Here is an 18703-nt window from a genome sequence, read left to right as displayed (position 1 = left end):
AAGGGCAACGTGAGGGATCTGGTGGTGATAAAAATGTTGTGGGCTTCCCTGGTGGCGCAGTGGTTGAGAGTCCGCCTGCCGATGCAGGAGACACGGGTTCGTGCCCCGGTCCGGGAGGATCCCACATGCCGCAGAGCGGCTAGGCCCGTGAGCCATGGCCGCTGAGCCTGCGCGTCCGGAGCCTGTGCCCCGCAACGGGAGAGGCCACAACAGTGAGAGGCCTGCGTACCGCAAAAAAAAAAAAAAAATGTTCTGTATCTTGACTGTATCAATGTCAGTATCCTAGTTGTGCTATTATACTAAAGTTTTGCAAGATGTTACCACTGGGGGAAAGTGGGTACTGGATAAATGGGCTATCTCTGTATTATTTCTTACAACTGTATGTGAATCTATAATTATCTCAGGCTAAAAAAGATTAATTAAAATAATTCAAGACAGTAATTACCCTTGGGTGAGGTAGGAGCTAGAAGGAGTTCTGGGGTCCTGGTAATTTGGGGGTTTGGGGGTTTTTTGTTTTTGTTTTTATCTGGATCTTTATTAAATGGAAGCATTCACGTTATAAAAAGTCAGTGAACTATATTATTTTTCAACAACAAAAAAAGAACTTAAAATATGAAGCGAAAAAGAAAAGAGATGAAACTAGGAGAGAAAAGACAAGACAAATACAGGATCACCCAGAAAGTCAAGTACCTAAAAAACAGGAACTCCAAGAGAAAAACAGAGAAAATTGAGAGATGGGAATCTTTTTAATTCAAGAAAATTTCTCAGAACTGAAAGATATATGAGTTGTCTGAAATGACCATGGAGTACTTAACACAGTGGATAAAATACATCCAAGCCAAAGTACATCATCAAGCTTTCAGAACATTAGAACAAACAGACAGCCCTACAAACTTTCAGAGAATAAAATGTGTCACATACTAAGGATCAGGGACCAGAATGGCTTCATATATCTCAACAACAACACTGGAAGCTGTACTCAACCCAATTATCATTCAAGTTTATAGGTAAAAGAAAGACATTTCACATATGCAATTTCTCAAAAAAAATGTACCTCTCGTATACCCTTTCTCAGGTTGTGCACTGCCAAAACAAGGGAATAAAACAAGAGAGAGTAAGACACGGAATTTAGAAAATAAGAGAACTAACATAGGAGAGAGGCAAAGGGAATACGGCATGCTGGTGACTGGAGATCCCAGGATGACACAAAAGGCGGCCAGTGTAGCTGGGTCAGGTGTGCAGGCTCCAGGAGAGGCTTTGTCAGCAAAGTGACACCGGCAGAATACCAATACATCTGAATGTCCTAAGAGGAAATTTAGACCACTGGTGAAGAGTTTAGGGATGAATTACTGGTTAAGTTTAGAGAACGGTAAACAAAACACTACAAGAAAAAAAAAAGTTGCACAAGAAAAGAAAAATAATCATAGTTTACTACATGTCTCAGTATCACATAGTCATACTAATGTAAGTAAGGACTACTGAACTAACCAAAATTGCCACGTAACTATATGGGGAAGATAAGGAAATGAGAAGGCTGAATGGGCACAGAGAGCCGGGGCAGCGTGGAGAGTAACTCTGTATCTTCCATAGTGGGAAGACAACAGATAATGCCTACATTTAAAAATCATGAATTAAGAATACAAGCTTTTTATTTCAAAATGCACTGGTGAATATCAAAATAATCACCTTAAAGACAGAGAATGTAGTTGCCTCTGGGAGGGAAAATAAGGAGGGATGTCGTAGAAGTCTGATTTAAAAAAAAAAAGAAACAAGTCTTGTAAACTTGCTAATTTTTCTTTAAAATTTTTCTTTAAAAGCTTTGTACATGCATAACTCACCTAAAAAATAAAAATCAAAGCTAAAAAAGAAATATGCAGTCACATGGGCTTTGTCTTGGTACAAGATAATCAAAAGCAGCTGCTAGTATCTTCCTATCACAGACTAAAAATAGTTTTCAGAATTGTACAGAAGGAATTCTGACTGCATGAATTCTTGTCAGGTGGCTTTTATTTAATTAACCTCCATAAATCAACTGCTGCTTCTATAACAAGTAGGTCAGAGAAGGACACAAAGTTACCTTTAAAAAGCATAATTCCCAAATTGTTCAAGTGATGATGAAGAACTGAATCAACCTCCAAATGCTAATTCAAAGCTGCAAAATATATTACATTAGGTTGATTTAAACCTTGATGAGTGACTTCCCCTAAACCATTCTTTCCTCTCCATCTGATTCAAATGATTTTTAATTATCACAGGTTATGCAAAGTTTCTCTTGTTAACATGAGTCCAGATGTTAAGTAGTTCTCAAAATATCAACAAATGCAAAGTAGTGAAGAAAATGTTCCTGTAATATGGCATTCAGTACCTTTTATAAGAATGTCACATTCAGTAACTTTTATATGAATTTCAAATCTAAAAATACAAACAAACAAAAACTTTTAGTTTCAACTCTGGACATTAATGTTTAGACTCAATATTTTCAGGTCATATTTAGATATTGATGAAAAGAAACTGAAATAATCACATTGTGAACACAGAAACAAAATAAAGTATAACTGTAGTCATCTGTGTAATCAAAGGATCAGGGACAAAAAAGAAACAAATGAACCCCCCGAAAACCTCTGCATTTTAATAAAATTAAAATATGTCCCAAAGCAGGGCATGCTTTGGATGACTTAGATTACATTTAATTTGCCATAAGGATTGATAGAATAAGTATAAGGAGCAGTTAGAATATTTACATGCTGTATGAAGTACTTAACCTGTTTATAAGTCTAGGGGAGACTTTTTTTATTTAACAGTCCACCAACATGAACCCATTAAGCTAATATTTTGTTTTAAACTTCTGAATCTTAAAGATTTTTTTAAAGAAACTTTAAAAAAGAGAGAAGACATTTCAAATTATAAACAGAAATAAATCTGTGAATTTCTCTAGAAAAATCTATATTACAGGTTTGCAGTTAATCCTACTTGGATAAGAAGGGCTTCTGTTTGTTTTTTAGAAAAGCAGAAAAGTTTTCTCACTTGGTACTCTCTAATGATAGTAATCAACATCATTACTGTGAACATATATAACACAGCCTTTTAAAACCTGGAAGGGCATTCTACTAGTACCTACACTGAGTCATTAAAAAATAGCAGGTATTTCTGAATTATTGATGAGAGGTGATGAAATCATTCTTGTTAAAATTGATAGCTTTCTTCATTAAATATTTAAATTAAAGCTGCTCAAAAATACATTGAGTTATCCACAAATATATGAGTATGGAAATGAATTCAACTTTTGAAGAAAGAAAATCTTAAACCTGAATATATTACTTGGAATAATAATTGCCAAAGGTCAGATCTGCCAATGCTATGATAATGTGTGCTCTAATGTATCAGTGACATAACTACCAGTGATGGAGAGGAAACAATCCCTTGATTACACAGAAGGGACACTCCTCCTGGCACCACTGCTATCAACACGATGTTGCCCAGAGACCAGGACTGAAGCTGCAAAATGGGAAATCCACTTCCTGAACCCTCAGATCTAGCTCTACCCTGTCAACTCTTATCGACCACCCTCTATGCCTCTGAGCAATGTGAATCCCAGAGCAGAACTCTAATCACTGCTGCAATGTATTCCCAACATAGACATACAGAAGCTCCTCTAAATGAGCCTTCGAATCCTGGTATTTACATACTATACTGTGAACATTCAGTTCAACCCCCAGCATTTTCCAGAATAGAGCTCTCCTCAGAAGCACAGCGCTCAATTTCAATTCCAACAGATCTTTTCTCAATAAGGATTGATTTAGCATCTGCTACACATTTAGCCAATGTCATGAAAAAGAAATATAAGGTTGGTTTTACAACAGTTACACATGCTACAAGGGCATTAAGGTGTGCAAAGGTGAATGACTATTTTGGAACCTTCCTCTTCCTTTTGGAGTATTTTGATGTGGCTCCTTTATGGCTATATCAAATTGTGAAAGAATCAAACTAGCTCTAGTTTTGTCAGCCCCGATTCTCCGGAGTCCAGTTTGAGCCCTGCAGGCACTCAGTGCTACACCCACAGGCTCCCCACAGCTGCTAGAGACAGCATTCCACTTGGACTGAAACTCTTCCCGGAACTCAGAACCTGCTGTCCTTATCATTCTTGATGGACCTTTCCCAGGCTCACAGCAAAACTTGTCTGCTAGGTGACAAACTGATCCATACAGTGGTTAATTAACAGCCTGTGGTTGTCCTCCTTGGATAACATTTTTGTATTTTAATAAGAGTTTTCAGTGGGCTATATTATTCTCACTACTATTACTAACTACACCACCACAATACTTAAACAACACTTGCTATGGGCTTAAAATGTACTAACTCATTATTCCTCACAACAGTTCTCTGGGGTAAACATGATTACTTTCCTCACTTTACAGATGAGGAAACTGAGGCACAAAGAAGGTAAATAATTACCCCAGCGTCACATAGGGAATATGCAGCAGAGCTGGGATTCAAATCCAGACAGTCTGTGCTCTTAGCAGGTACTGCCTGTCAACCCACTGTGCCGCCACTAGACAAAGAGGTCTTGGGCCTCGAAGACATTATAGTTGACAAGGTGAGTCCAAAACACAAGGAAGATTTAAATGACAAGTCAGAGGAATAATACAAGAGAAGTCACAGAACACTGCATAATTAACCAAAAATGTTACTGATAACAGGGGTGCTTCTGGAGCTCAGAGTAGAGAGTCCAAACTCCAGATGGGAGTTGTCAAGAGAATGAGGGACTTAACTTGAACCTTGAAAGAGGTGTACGATTTGCCTTAGACAAAGGATGGAAAAACTACTCCAGGATGGGAGAAAGAAAAGACAGCAAGAGATCCTTACAAGGTTAATACTGGGGCTGAAGAGCAAACGAGGCTAGCAAACAGCAATAGATTACAGATGCCCTCAAGTATCAAGATGAGGGATGACTGGGTAGAATACAAAATGCTACATTAGAGAGTTATAGTGAAGATAAAGACATGCTTTTTTTTTTTTTTAATCCCACAAGCATGAATTTAACACCAACCATTAGATGGGATGCATGCTTGGTGATCAATAATTCAAATGGTGTAAAGACACAGTCCCTGCTATCAAATCCAGTGGAGAGAGAGAGGCAGGGGTCTCTCCACAACCATAACCTGCTGTGCCAAATGTTAAAATAGGTGCAAGCACGGATGACACAGGAGCCTCTGCGGTGGGGCCTTAAGGGGAGGCTTAGCAGATGAGTAAGCGTAACCCACAAAGGAGGACCACGGGAGGTGCTGATCAAGAAAGGCCTTCTGCACGATGCCAAGGGGTTCCTGAGTTGGGAGTGAGAGACTGGCCGAGATTGGGATCCTAGCTCAGCCACTGTCGAGTTCTGTGGCCTTGGGAAAGCTTTTAACTTCTCTAAGTCTTACTCTTCCTCATATACAAAATAAGGAACATAATAATATTTTTCCGTTAGGGTAGCCGTGAGGATGAAAAAGGATAATGTGTGTTGAGCCCTTAGCACAGTGCCTGATACGTAAGAACTTGTGCGTATTATGTATTTTGAGTATAATGGGGAGCCTCCAAAGAGAACTGAACGGGAGAGTAGAAGGGCCACATTTGTATTTTACAAAGATCATTATAGCTTCAGTGTGGAAAATAGATTGGCAGGGTTCTGCCACTGCAACCTCTACTAAGGATTCCCTAACATCTGACCTATTTTAGTGTAACACTAATTGCAAATACTGATATCCTGTGATGGAATCATTTTAGACAGTACTTTATGAACTGAATCTAAGGCAATTTTTTTTTTTTTTTTTTTGCGGTACGCGGGCCTCTCACTGTTGTGGCCTCTCCCATTGCGGAGCACAGGCTCCAGACGCGCAGGCTCAGCGGCCATGGCTCACGGGCCCAGCCGCTCTGCGGCATGTGGGATCTTCCCGGACCGGGGCACGAACCCGTGTCCCCTGCATCGGCAGGGGACTCTCAACCACTGCTCCACCAGGAAAGCCCTAAGGCAATTTTTTATAACATCTGGAAATAGAATAAACTTGCAGTATTTTCCTGACTCCTTCCTCTACTTCTGAAGATTACTCCCACACCTGAGCTGTTGCATGACGTAGGGGTAATTCTATTGCTCTTTTTATAGATATTTCCTGTTTGCCCAACTAGATTATAAACTCTTTGAGGGAGGAATCCAGTACTTAGCATACTGCCCTTTACTCTTGTAAGCTCTCAATAAATATTGGCTATTTTTGACAAATACCTGATGGCAAAATACACATAAGATTTTACTAAAGCTTAAGGTGACAGACATTAATTTTAGGAAGTGCAGAGAGAAGTCTCAGTTGCTCTCCTGGCTTTGACAAAGCACTGCCTCTTTGAGCCTCCCTTTCCTCATTGTAAAATGGAGATTAAAAACACAAACCAGAGCCAACTCTCGGAGGGGTTCTAGGGCTTAAATGAAATAATGTATGAAAAAGCATTTTTCTAAATCAAAAGCAACATAGCAACATTCGGTGGTGGTGGTGGCTGTGATCTCATTCCAGGGTATGATATTTCATTACAATGCTGGGCCTTATTTTGCAATCACTCCAAAAGCATTCTTCCCAAATGTTCTCGTAATCCCTGGCACCACCCTTGAACCCCGGAACCCAGCTAGCATTTTATCCATCACGGCTCATGAATTTACATCCATATCCATTTCCATGACCACAGTCTAGCTGGGAGGTGGGATGGGTGCACAGGCTTATTAGAGAACACATTGTTGGATTATGGACTAGAATGATAATTAAGTATCCACGGCAAGAAATAACTATTCATTTAAAATATAGCCCCCTGGGACTGAGTGAACTGATGAGGATGATTGTAATTTTTGTGACTTTCTGTTTGAATAAAAAAAAAAAAATCCCACAAGGACTCAGAGGCAAAAAATATACAATTTTCAATTTCAATTTTCACTGCAAAGTAGAGGAGCTGTTACAGTGGAGGATTACTGGACTGAATGTCAATATTATGACATAGTATGAGTGTGTTTCGTGTTTGGTAATTGAATCATTGTTGCTTTTGTTGTGGCCATCCATTTACAATGCTTGGTGTCAGTTTATTTATCTCTTGTAAAAATAAAATACAGTGTGTGTGTGTGTGTGTGTGTGTGTGTGTGTGAAAAATAAAAAAAATAAATAACCAGGTGTCTTTGGGCAAGTTATGTTACCACTCAGGTCAGTGTCCGCACCTGTAAAGTGGGAACAGGGGCACAAGCCCAGCCTATTTCACTGGGCGATTAAGAGGATTGATTGTGCTTAGAAAGGGTGTCATGTCATAACTAAGAGGGTGAGCACTAGAGGCTGAAAGATCAGTTTTGAAGCAATTACTAGCCACATGGCTCTGGCCAGGTTTCTAACCTCTTCACCTCTTAGGTTTTCCATTTATACATCTGTAAATCTCATTCGCACTAAACTCTTAGGATTGCCATAAGGAATAGATGAAAAAAATGCATGTGACAGGTTAATAGGGCTGATACATGGTAAGCTCTTAATAAATGGTAACTTTAAGAAAAAAAAAAAATATAGCCCCCTGGGACTTCCCTGGTGGTCCAGTGGTTAAGACTCTGCTCTCCCAATGCAGGGGGCCCAGGTTCCATCCCTGGTCAGAGAACGAGATCCCGCATGTCCCAACCAAGAGCCCGCGTGCTGCAACTAAAAAGATGCTGCAGGCTGCAATGAAGATCCCGCGTGCCTGTTCCGCAGCTAAGACCTGGCACCACCAAGTAAATAAATATTGAAAAATTTTAAAAATATAGCCCCCTTAGGAACACTTTAATTGTATCTGTAACATAATAAACGTGAAAGAAAGGAGATGAAGCCCACTCTAACGTACTTCCCTTCACCTACTAAGATGGTAAAAAGAACAAATTATTTTCATGGGGGGTGGGGTGGGAGCGCAGGGGCGTGGCATAGACTTTAATCCTAAATGTGGTTTTAGTAATAAAAGCCAAGGGGGTTTTCACTGTCACTTCGTGGAAGACACATTTAAATGTCAATAAAAAATTTGTAATGTAGGTCCTTAGACCTTATCAACCATCATGGAAGCAGATTTCTACTTATTTGTTTTAGGCTTTTGATTAAATATTGTGCCAAGAGCTTACAGTATAAATTGGAAGTAGGCCCCCGAACCTCGTTTCCTTCTACCTCTCAAATAAACTTCCTAATACTACCAAATGTCAAATAGATAGCTAGTGGGAAGCAGCCGCATAGCACAGGGAGATCAGCTCCGTGCTTTGTATCCACCTAGAGGGGTGGGATAGGGAGGGTGGGAGGGAGAGGCAAGAAGGAGGAGATAAGGGGATATATGTATATGCATAGCTGATTCACTTTGTTATACAGCAGAAACTAACACACCATTGTAAAGCAATTATACTCCAACAAAGATGTTAAAAAATAAATAAATAAATAAATCATACAAGCCCAGTGTGAGGAACAAGTAACAGTTCATAGTACAGCATGGAAGAAAAAGGTTTTTTAAAATATATTTATATCTTGTTTCTCCAACCAAAAAAAAAAAAAAAAATCCAATAGGTGTTGAAAATAGGAAGTAAAATTAATTGAATATGCTGCTGCTGATACTCTGCATTTATTTGTCAAGAAGGAAAACAATGTAAGGATTTAAGAGGGCCACAGAAACTTTGTAAAAATAGAACCAGTGCATAGTCATCTCTCTGTAAACCAAAATCAATAGCCAGACATGGCAATGAAATTGTTCGTTTAAAATAACCAAACTCCTGGACTTCCCTGGTGGCGCAGTGGTTGCGCGTCCGCCTGCCGATGCAGGGGTACCGGGTTCGCGCCCCGGTCTGGGAGGATCCCGCGTGCCGCGGAGCGGCTGGGCCCGTGAGCCATGGCCGCTGAGCCTGCGCGTCCGGAGCCTGTGCTCCGCAACGGGAGAGGCCACAACAGTGAGAGGCCCGCATACCAAAAAAAAAAAATAACCAAACTCCTGAACAGCGGGTTGCCAATAGTCATTGTACTTCAATTGCTGAAGCTCAGAAACCATTTCCCCACTGAAATAATCTTACAAATAGTGGTGGTACTCAGATGACTGAACCAAGAGTGATAACCTCAGTGTTACAAAGCGCACAACTTTTAAATTGGGGGAAATTCTTTCTACTTTTCAATCTGGAATGCCGGCAACAGGTCTCGAAAGACAAGCCCACCCAGAGCTTCCCTACCCACTCCCCTCCAGCCATGAGCCACAGAAGTGGGCATGGACTCACCGGCCACTGGCTTCCTCCAGGGCAACAGTTCTAGCCTGTGGGAGCCATGGAGTTACTGCCAGTGGTCTTTGAAAGCACTGAATAAATGTGTCATACATACATGTTCCACTCATTTTCAAATGCATATTGATGCTACCATCATACATCTATTTCTCTAATAAATGTTTATGCAATTCCTATTAGCTTTCCAACATTATGCAGTTTCTCAGATTGGGAACCCTACAAGTGCAATTATTTTCAAGTGGGAGCCTGAGAAATATGCCAGCATTGCAACGGTGTCTTCAAACACCTTTTAGGTAATAGAACAGGTACGGGGTTAGGAGAGGAGAGAAACAGGGAAGGCTGGAACCTGGTCAGCACGGGCACAGGCCACAGTGAAAGCAGAAGCCACAGCAAGTCAACTCTTGTCATTTGAAAACTGTCTCTATTATCAAATTATTTACTATTTTAATGATTATAAACACAATTTTTGTTTCTTTGCCAAGAAACTAACACAGAAAAATCTTAGCTTTTCTTTTTCTTATCTTTTCAAAGTATAAAACAAAGACTTTTTTAAAGATTGATATTGAAAGCTACGTTATTTAAAGTTTCAGATTTTCCTCTATAAATTATTGCGTGCTATACTTGAGAAGCAATTTATACAGAATCTATATGAGTAAAAAAGAAATTAAAATTCTATTTAAATGTTTTTTGGTTTATTTTTAAACCTAGTCATGTGAATGCTTGTTCTATACACACAGACACACATTCAATTTTTTTTTCAAATCTTTTCAGAAAAGGACTTGGGCAAATACAATTAGTATAGGACTATGGGTCCAAAATCTAAAAATACTAGGAACACAGGAAAAGTAGACTGTGGAAAAATAAGAATTATAATGAGAAATAAAAGTACAACTCCAGGTATTGGTACTATAACACTGGGTTAGAGCACCAGTACACATATTATGTATGTAAAATAATGCTATATTTATAATGGGTGCTTGATAAATGCTTATTCAATAAAAGACTGGTATTATTATGTGGCTATTCTGGCACTATTAGACACTGAGAAACTTAAGAGGCTTAAAGAGTATACAGTCTATCTATAAGACAAGGCATTCTAAACAGAAATTTATAGGTGCTTCTTTCTCAGACATATCTTTTACGAGTTTACAATCTAGATGAAAATACAGACCTCAAAGTTTAGGATACATTCTTCTATAGACATGTAGCTACTGTCAATGACTTTTCTTTATATCCCCTAAGCACACTATAGTCTAAAATAATCATTCATATCCTAAGCACATTCCAGTATATGTAATCTAAAATTATCTTGTTTCTTATGCTGTTAGGACTCTGATAAATTGAGAGGTACCGAGTGCTATCAGTTGCTTTCAGAAAAAGATTTATTACCTCGCCCATTAAAGAAATGAGATACTTCAATAAACACGCCATACTAATATTTTTGAAAATGAAAATATTCAATGCTGGTAAAGATGAAGATTGATAGTCACTCTCATTAACTGAGAGTAGAAGTATAGTCTTTCTAGAAGGCAAGGATTTAAGTGTATGGATGTTTATCATAATGATCAAAACTGAAACTAAGTAAGCAATCAGTAACAGAAACAGTTAAATAAATTATGCTATGTCCACATGAGAGAAAAACAGAAACTTACATCCACAGGATGGAAAACTGAAGTTAATTAATAGAACTTAAATAGAATTAATAGAATATGGGGAAATGCTCATGATCTGTGCACTGCATTAAGTGAAAAAAAGCAAGACACAAACCTGTATGTATTCTAAGAGTTTATATTTGTAAATCTATGTACTTCATACAAAATATACTTTAGAAAAAGATATGAAAACAATACCAAAATATTACTAGGGGTTATCTCTCAGAAGAAAAATTAGGAGTAACTTTAATTTTTTCTTAGACTTTACTGGATTTTTCTCCAATGAGCATATATCACTTTTAAGATATACATTTGGGACTTCCTTGGTGGCACAGCGGTTAAGAATCTGCCTGCCAATGCAGAGAACACAGGTTCGAGCCCTGGTCCAGGAAGATCCCACATGCCGCGGAGCAACTAAGCCCGTGCGCCACAACTACTGAGCCCGCACACCTAGAGCCCACATGCCACAACGAAGAAAAGCCACCGCAATGAGAAGCCCGCACACCACAATGAAGAGTAGGCCCTGCTCGCTGCAACTAGAGAGAGCCCGTCCACAGCAACGCAGACCCAATGCAGCCAAAAAATAAATAAATAAGTTTTTGAAAAAAATAATAAAATAAATAAATAAAACACATATTTAAAAGGCATTATTTGACATACAAGGTATCTGAGTGATAACTGGGACACCCTTGACCCTGTAGTTCCTGAAAGGTCACTTGGAGTTGCCCAGCTGAAGTCTGCCTATCCTTGGGCTGATCCTCCTCACCAGCAGGAACAACTGAAAGGGCCAGTTACAAGAGCTTTGAGATACTCTTAAAGATCTCACACCTTCAAAACACAGGGAACCTCATTAATAGGAAATAAAATTTAAAAGTGTACTATTTTTACCCCTTTGATACTCTTTTATTCAAACTCCCTCATAAAGGTGAGTTTGGGGTCCATCTGTTCATTAGTTAAACACAATTCCACAGAAAGCATTTTGAAATAGAAGAAAGAAGGCACCCCACAATAGCTACAGAAGCTTGGCTATGGTGGATCAGATCAGTGCACTTCTTTAAAAGTCATAGATAGGGGCTTCCCTGGTGGCGCAGTGGTAGAGAGTCCGCCTGCCGATGCAGGGGACACGGGTTCGTGCCCCGGTCCGGGAAGATCCCACATGCCGCGGAGCGGCTGGGCCCGTGAGCCATGGCCGCTGAGCCTGCGCGTCCGGAGCCTGTGCTCCGCAACGGGAGAGGCCACAGCAGTGAGAGGCCCGCGTACCGCAAAAAAAAACCCCAAAAAAAGTCATAGATAGTGTCCACGTCGCTCTGTATGGTTCTGCTTTAAGAGTTTAGTGTGGGGCTTTGGGGCTTGGCTCTGTTGAGAAAGGCCTTATTTACCTTGGGCCAAATGTGTTCTACCTTAACCTTGGACCTAAAAAAGCTCAGGGCACTTATAGAGAAGAATTCGCCACATGGCTCACAGGGACTCACTCTTCCTCTGTTCTGGGGCTCAGAGTTCCTCTGGGAGTCCTGGACTCTGCTGCTCCATTTCCCCTCTTCACCCGACAGTGCCACGCGGGGAAAGTGGGGTGGGGGGCACCCAGGTCTCTCTACAGAACCACACGGGGAGTTAACTACTAGCCTAGGCTTCTCGCTCACTTTCGCTGGGCACAATTAACCCACAAATCAGGTTTGTTGAGACAACACCAGTTCCTCTTTCCAGTTCCCCTTTTATCCCCAACAAATCCACACCAGAGCTCCCTCGGCCACTGCTGACTCATAACGCCCCATCTCCCTCTCCCCCAAATTCCACTCTTGGTCTCACATCAAAACATTTCCTCAGAGTCATTCAAAGCTGGATTTCCCTGTTTTCTACTTGCACATCATTCCCTGAATCTGTCTCCCCTACTCAAACACAGGCCATAACCAATGTCAAAAAAGATGTCTCGGCCATCCTTTACTCAATCCTCTTTTATATCTCTGGAATACAGTTTTTGTAAGAGACTAGATTTCTTCCCATCTTTGCCCCATTCTCTCCCATTCCTAAATACAGCAGGACCACCAGGTCACAAGGTAATACAGGCCAGTCATTCACATTTCCAAACCTTAACATCTCTTCAACACAATCATCAGCACATCTATGGCTCAGCCATATTCACATTAGAGTGGACAAAAGCAGATGAAAGCTACTTTTAATACACAACATTTGGGGTATTTTTTTGTTGGTGCTGAGGTAGGGGTGTGTGTGTGTGTGTGTGTGTGTGTGTGTATGTGTGCTATTTAGAGCCACAAACTAGCAACCAGAGTTGCCATAGCTATAGCAGACACATATTAATATACAGGTTCAAAGTTTAGGTGTTCCACATTTTTTATTTGTTTTGGTTTGGTTTACTTTTCTATTGGGCTCAGCGCCAATAAATCAATATCTTAGAAAATGGTTCTGATAGTTTCCAAAAGCTACACAGCCAAGTAACTTAATTTAAACAATGCCATTTTACAAAGTAGTAAATAAGTGTCTTATAAGTACAGAGAAGGAAAACCAGCTACAAAGCAAAGTTACTGAAACCCAACAATAGGGCTAAGTACTGGATAACATGTCATTCAGGATTTAGGACAACAAATCAGGCTGACACAGGCATTCTCACCCTCCAAAATGCCAGTAAAGTAGAATAAATGGCCAAAGACAGCTAATGTTGGGTAATTAAACATGGAGGAATCATATCCAAATGGAATGTTCCTCATGGAGACACTGAGGGTGTTTTCTTTGCCCCACACAGAATTCACAGCAGATGTGTACGTCTGCATTTCCCAGGAATCCAAAATGCTGTGCCCTGGGAAATGACACATTCATTTTGCTTTGAGGAAAAGGTTTTACCAAAACTGGCTTTGTACTAGGGTAGGATTTTGCACTTGATTTCTGGGTTTAAAGAGAACCTACTGAGCAACAAAGTTTCCTAAATCAAAAGACTGAGATTTCCCTCAGCCCAAAACATAATTAGAACCTTAAATGAAACGTTGGATGACACCTAAAATTGTCAGAATATGTCTTCTGCAAAATAATTTTACAATTATGTTTTTCTCGGGATTGCCTATTACGTTTATAATGAACCAACCTTATTCACTTTTCCTTTGGGTACAAAACACAAGGAAGAATGTGTTTTCTTGATTCTGAAAAGTCTGAATGTATTTGATTCTGGCTCTCTAAGTCTGAGCAGGGAAATGTATTAATTTTTAAGGATTCTAAGCAATGATTTTTATTAGTATTACATAAAACAGAATTGTGGGATTTGTATATATACATCGGTATGTATGTATACACATCAGACAAGATTATGTACATATATGCATATGTATATGTATCTATACATATATACATATGTTTATATATGCATCAAACTAGATTAACTTGACAACTTCCTGCTCCTGAAATTATGTTACTAAAAATAATTACACCTGAAGTCATCCAGAATGCTGTAATTTCAGAAAATGACACAGCAGGTAAATTCATTTCTCCTACTCCTACCTTCTTCATAAAGAACAATTATGCTTCCAAAGACAGCCACCACTAGCAAGAGCAGGATGAAATTCTTATAACCCTATCCAGCAGGTAAATTGGGGTGTGTGCACCAAAGCATTCTTATTGGGGAGGAAAATTGGCGGTGATGTAGAACACCCTATAGATAGTTAGAAAAGGTAAAACTTAGTCATCCAAGACTCATCACCCTTTGCTCCTACACATGCAATTCCCAGAATACCACCTTCCTCTTTGATCTCCTGAGTCTCATATTTCACTTCTCTAACATTACAGAGTTTAGGCACATTCAATTTTTTTCTTATTTTTGGTTTTTATTAAATGAATCAATTCTATTCCTTTTTTTCTCTTTTTAGTTTCTATAATAAAAGAACAAATGCTTGTTGCAAAAAAAAAGCTTTTTAATCCCAAACATAACTTTATAAGGTAAAAAGTAAAAGTACCCTCTTCTCTTTACCATCTGAACCCACTTCCTTCAGGAAGCCACTGTCAACAGTTTGGAGACAACAAGGTAGATGTGTGCTTGTATGATGGTTTGTATATAAATCTCTTCCTTTTTTCACTTACCATATCATGATTTTTTCCCAAGACAATGTGCCAAAGCAGCTAACAAATACATTTATATCTACTGCATTTCTCCCTTTCCCTACAATGAGACTGCTAAATCAAGATTTACTGAATATCAAAAGAAGTCAAACAAAAAACCTGTCAGCCTAATACTAAATATATCTGGTTATATTCATTTTTACACTTGCCTTCAACCTAAAAATGGTGAGAACAAATGGGTAAACATACATGCATAAATATATATGCACTATATAGATTATCTTACACAGATAAATGTTAACATATGTAATGTATGTATGTTGAAATGAAATTAATTTTCAAAGGCAAGAAGCAAAGGAAGGCACCTGCGTAGGTGGTGAGACTTAATGGGTCCTGAATAGGGAGGGACACCGTGTGGAAATTTCCTGGGCTTTGGAGCCAGAGGCACGGGGTCAAACCTAACTCCACCTCTTACTGATTATGTGGTTTGTGTAAGTTCCTTAACCATTCGAGCTTCCTTTTCATCATCCATAAAATGCGACAAGACTTATCTTACAGGGATATAGAAATTAAGTGTTTAAGATGGTGTCTTGAACATACTAAGTGCTCAAAAAGTGCCTTATTACTGTTAATAATCCAGAAACTATATATGCTAGACTTGGTGATCCAATACCTCATATCACCAAATATCTGCAAACCTTGCTGTTTCATTTATCTTCGTGTTATGGTTTGCCTTCATGTTTTTACATTTACCTTATTAATACAGATACAGAAAGGGCCTTAGAAACAAATTACTGTAAACATGCTTAGTAGCTTTAACGCATTATTGAAATATGATCCTTTCTCCTCCTACTCCCCCAGGGTGTCTTGCCCTGGGCTCAGCAGCAACGTCCCAGCTTCCTCCTAAAAGCAATCTTAAGTTTTATTTACTTGTGGTAAACAAAAGCCATCTGACTACCACAAAACAACTGAAAATATCTTCTGTGTCTGCTGATGACCATCAGCTTAAAGTGTCCAAAGCCGACCTTCCCAGTGAGGCAACTTCCTATCCTCTCCTTTTACTTAACAAGGCCATCAATGATGCATACACCTTTAGCAGACTAGTGGCCATGTCTTGGGGAAGAGATGCTCTGCAGACACCAGAGGCCTACCAAAAACACATCTGCTTTTATCACATGTGGTTGGTCAACTGTACGTCCACCCACCCTTTACATTCATTTATTTTGAAGAGGTTAGATTTCCAGAAAATCCTAAACTTCTAGAACAATTAGGGGAAAGCTTGACCACTGTACTATCCAACCATCTCCTTTTACAGGTGAGAAAACTGAGGCTCAGGAAGATGTGACATGCCCAACAGCATACAAATATTTAGACACCAGTTGGGATTAAAACCTCAACTCTTCAAGGTTCTTTTCTACTACTAATAGGCAAGATTTTATCTGTTCCAGTAGCTCTGTAAAATGTTTAATTATTAAAGATTTTCGGATGAAAGGAAATGTTTGTGGTTGCGAATGTGTGTGGGAGAGGCGAAATGCACCGTGTGCTGGCCTTAAGGGTAATGAATCCACCTGCCTGTCCACGTGCAGAGGGGGATAAATGAAGGGGAAAGTCGCATTTGGAATTTTTCACCATCCTACTTAAATTTACAGGGAGCTGTGTAGGGGACTCAGAGGACCCAAAAGGACTAGAAACCCCGACTGTTACCTCAAAATGGCTCTAGGGACATGTTAGGCCAGGCTGAAGTAAAGCAGCACGGAGGCGGGGAATTTCTCCCAGGATGATAGCAGGCAAGGGAAAGACGTATTTTTTTGCGTATTTATTCACCTGGGTAAGCAGACGCTGTCAATTTTCTCCTCTTGCCACCCAAGGGGCTACGTCCCTGCACTCGGACTGTCTGGTGTTCTCGCCTCCCTCTTTCTCCCGAGGATGGTTATGGCAAGGGCACGAGTGCGGCCGGGCCGACAAGGGCCTGGACACTGGGGCGCAGCCCTCACCCGGCACCCTGGCTGCTGCCGGCGCCCGGCGACGGCTTCCTTGGGCAGCGCCTTTGTTTTCCCGACTGCAGTTACGTTTGCGGAAGTGCTGCCCGCGCCGGGCGCACCGGGGGTGCAGGCTGTAGCTGCCCTCGGCACCCCAAAAGATGACAACCGACTCGGGATCCAAGGGGAGGGAGACAGTGGCGGGCGAGCGGGGCTGGGAGCGGAGACACCCCCCCCCCCGCCCTGGCGCCGGGCCCCTCCTCGGAAGCCCCTCCCCGACAGCAGGTGTGCGCGCCGCAGGGGGCTCCTCGCCCTCCGGCCGGGCCCCGCCACTGCAGGGGAGCCCAGGGTGGGGCTACCCCGCCGCCCCGCCGAGCGCGCCCCCTTCCCCTGCGCGCCGGGCCCCGACTCACCTGCGGCGGGCGGCGGCGGCAGCGGGAGCTCAGCTGCGCGGGGCGCGGGGAGCCATCTCCCCCGGGCACGGGGCGGCGGCTCCGGGCGCCGGGGCGGCGGCTGTCGCGACGGCGCTCACCATCTCGGGCGGGTCACTGGTTCCTCGGGGGCTGCGGCGGGGCGGGGTGCGGCGGAGGGATGCGGGCCGGTGGGGGGACCGGGAGCGGCGAGCCGAGCGCACCGGCCGGCGCGACCTTCTCTCCTCCTCCTCCTCTGGCCCGGCCTCCGCCGCTCGCTACCGGCTGGACCCGTTTTAGGGATAAGCGCCGAGGAGCCGCCGCCAGGTGCAGCGCTCCGCCTCCTGCGGCGGCGGCGGATGCGTCGGCGGCTGCTCCTCCCGGCCTCCCGCCAGCCCTGGCGGCCCCGGGGGACCCGCCGCCCCAGCCCTGCCGGGGAGGCGCGCCGCGAAAGGGGAGAGCAGACGCGAGGGTCTATCCCCAGGTCCCCGCACCCCGGCTCCCGGCTAAGAGCCCCCCACCCCGACCCCAGGCAAAAGATGCAGGCCTAGCTCCGGGGCGAGGGGGCGGAGAGTAGATGGCCGGCTGGTTGGGAATTGTAATAATAATAATAACAACAACAGCAGCAACAACAATAGCCATCGTTTATAGGGCGTTTATTCAGTGCCAAGCAGAATGCTAACACTATTAATGCGTTGCCTCGGCGTCTCTCGGCCAGCGGTGGCCGTGGCCGACTGTCCTCAGTTGACCTGGGAGAGAGGAGCTTGGCAAGAGACAGGAGGCAAACAACCAGGGTTTCAGGACTCACCGGGGGAGGGCTGAGACTAAAGCACGCTTTCAAACTGAGAAAGTGCTACGGAGTATCTGGCAGCTTGCTGAAGAGGTAACCATGTGTGTCGCATCCGTAACGCAACGCAATTATAGTTGTATTTCTGGTTAGACACGCAGAGAGGGTGGGGAGAGTGGAGTTGGCTGTAAAAGGTATCATTCCTTCAGCAAGTATTTTTGGGTGCTTGTGATGGGCCTTTGGGGTGCCAGATCCTGTCCTCAGGGAGCTTATCGTCTTGTTCTGGGAATAACAACAATAATAATGGCAGCTAGCATCGATGAACATTTCTCATACAGGAAACACTGTTTAAGTACTACTTAAGCTTTACCGTAATCCTAAAAGTATAAGTACTATTATTCCCATTTTACAACTGAGGAAACCAAGGCTGAAATTTAATGTGACTAACCTAAAATGACTAAATAGTAAAAGGGTGAGAAGTCTTTTATCTCCAGCGTTTAAGCTCTTAACCACGAAATCATACCGATGAGAATTTTATAGGCCCTGAAGCT

The 18703-nt window shown here is 41.9% G+C and overlaps 1 protein-coding gene across 1 annotated transcript in view; it reads right to left on the bottom strand.

The window, feature by feature from the left end:
- Window positions 1-17618, bottom strand: part of MFSD6 (major facilitator superfamily domain containing 6) — a 72849-nt gene extending 55231 nt beyond the window's left edge. Inside the window, exon 1 of the mRNA XM_007104428.4 lies at window positions 17369-17618. The gene's annotated coding sequence lies outside the window, so the exon portion shown is untranslated. The remainder of the gene's footprint in view (window positions 1-17368) is intronic.
- Window positions 17619-18703: the final 1085 nt, after the last annotated feature.

The sequence above is a fragment of the Physeter macrocephalus genome, chromosome 2 (genome assembly GCF_002837175.3).
Source record: "Physeter macrocephalus isolate SW-GA chromosome 2, ASM283717v5, whole genome shotgun sequence".
Taxonomy (NCBI): Eukaryota; Metazoa; Chordata; class Mammalia; order Artiodactyla; family Physeteridae; genus Physeter; species Physeter macrocephalus.
Note: the sequence above shows the minus strand (reverse complement) of the source record. Positions and strands in the feature narration are given on the sequence as shown.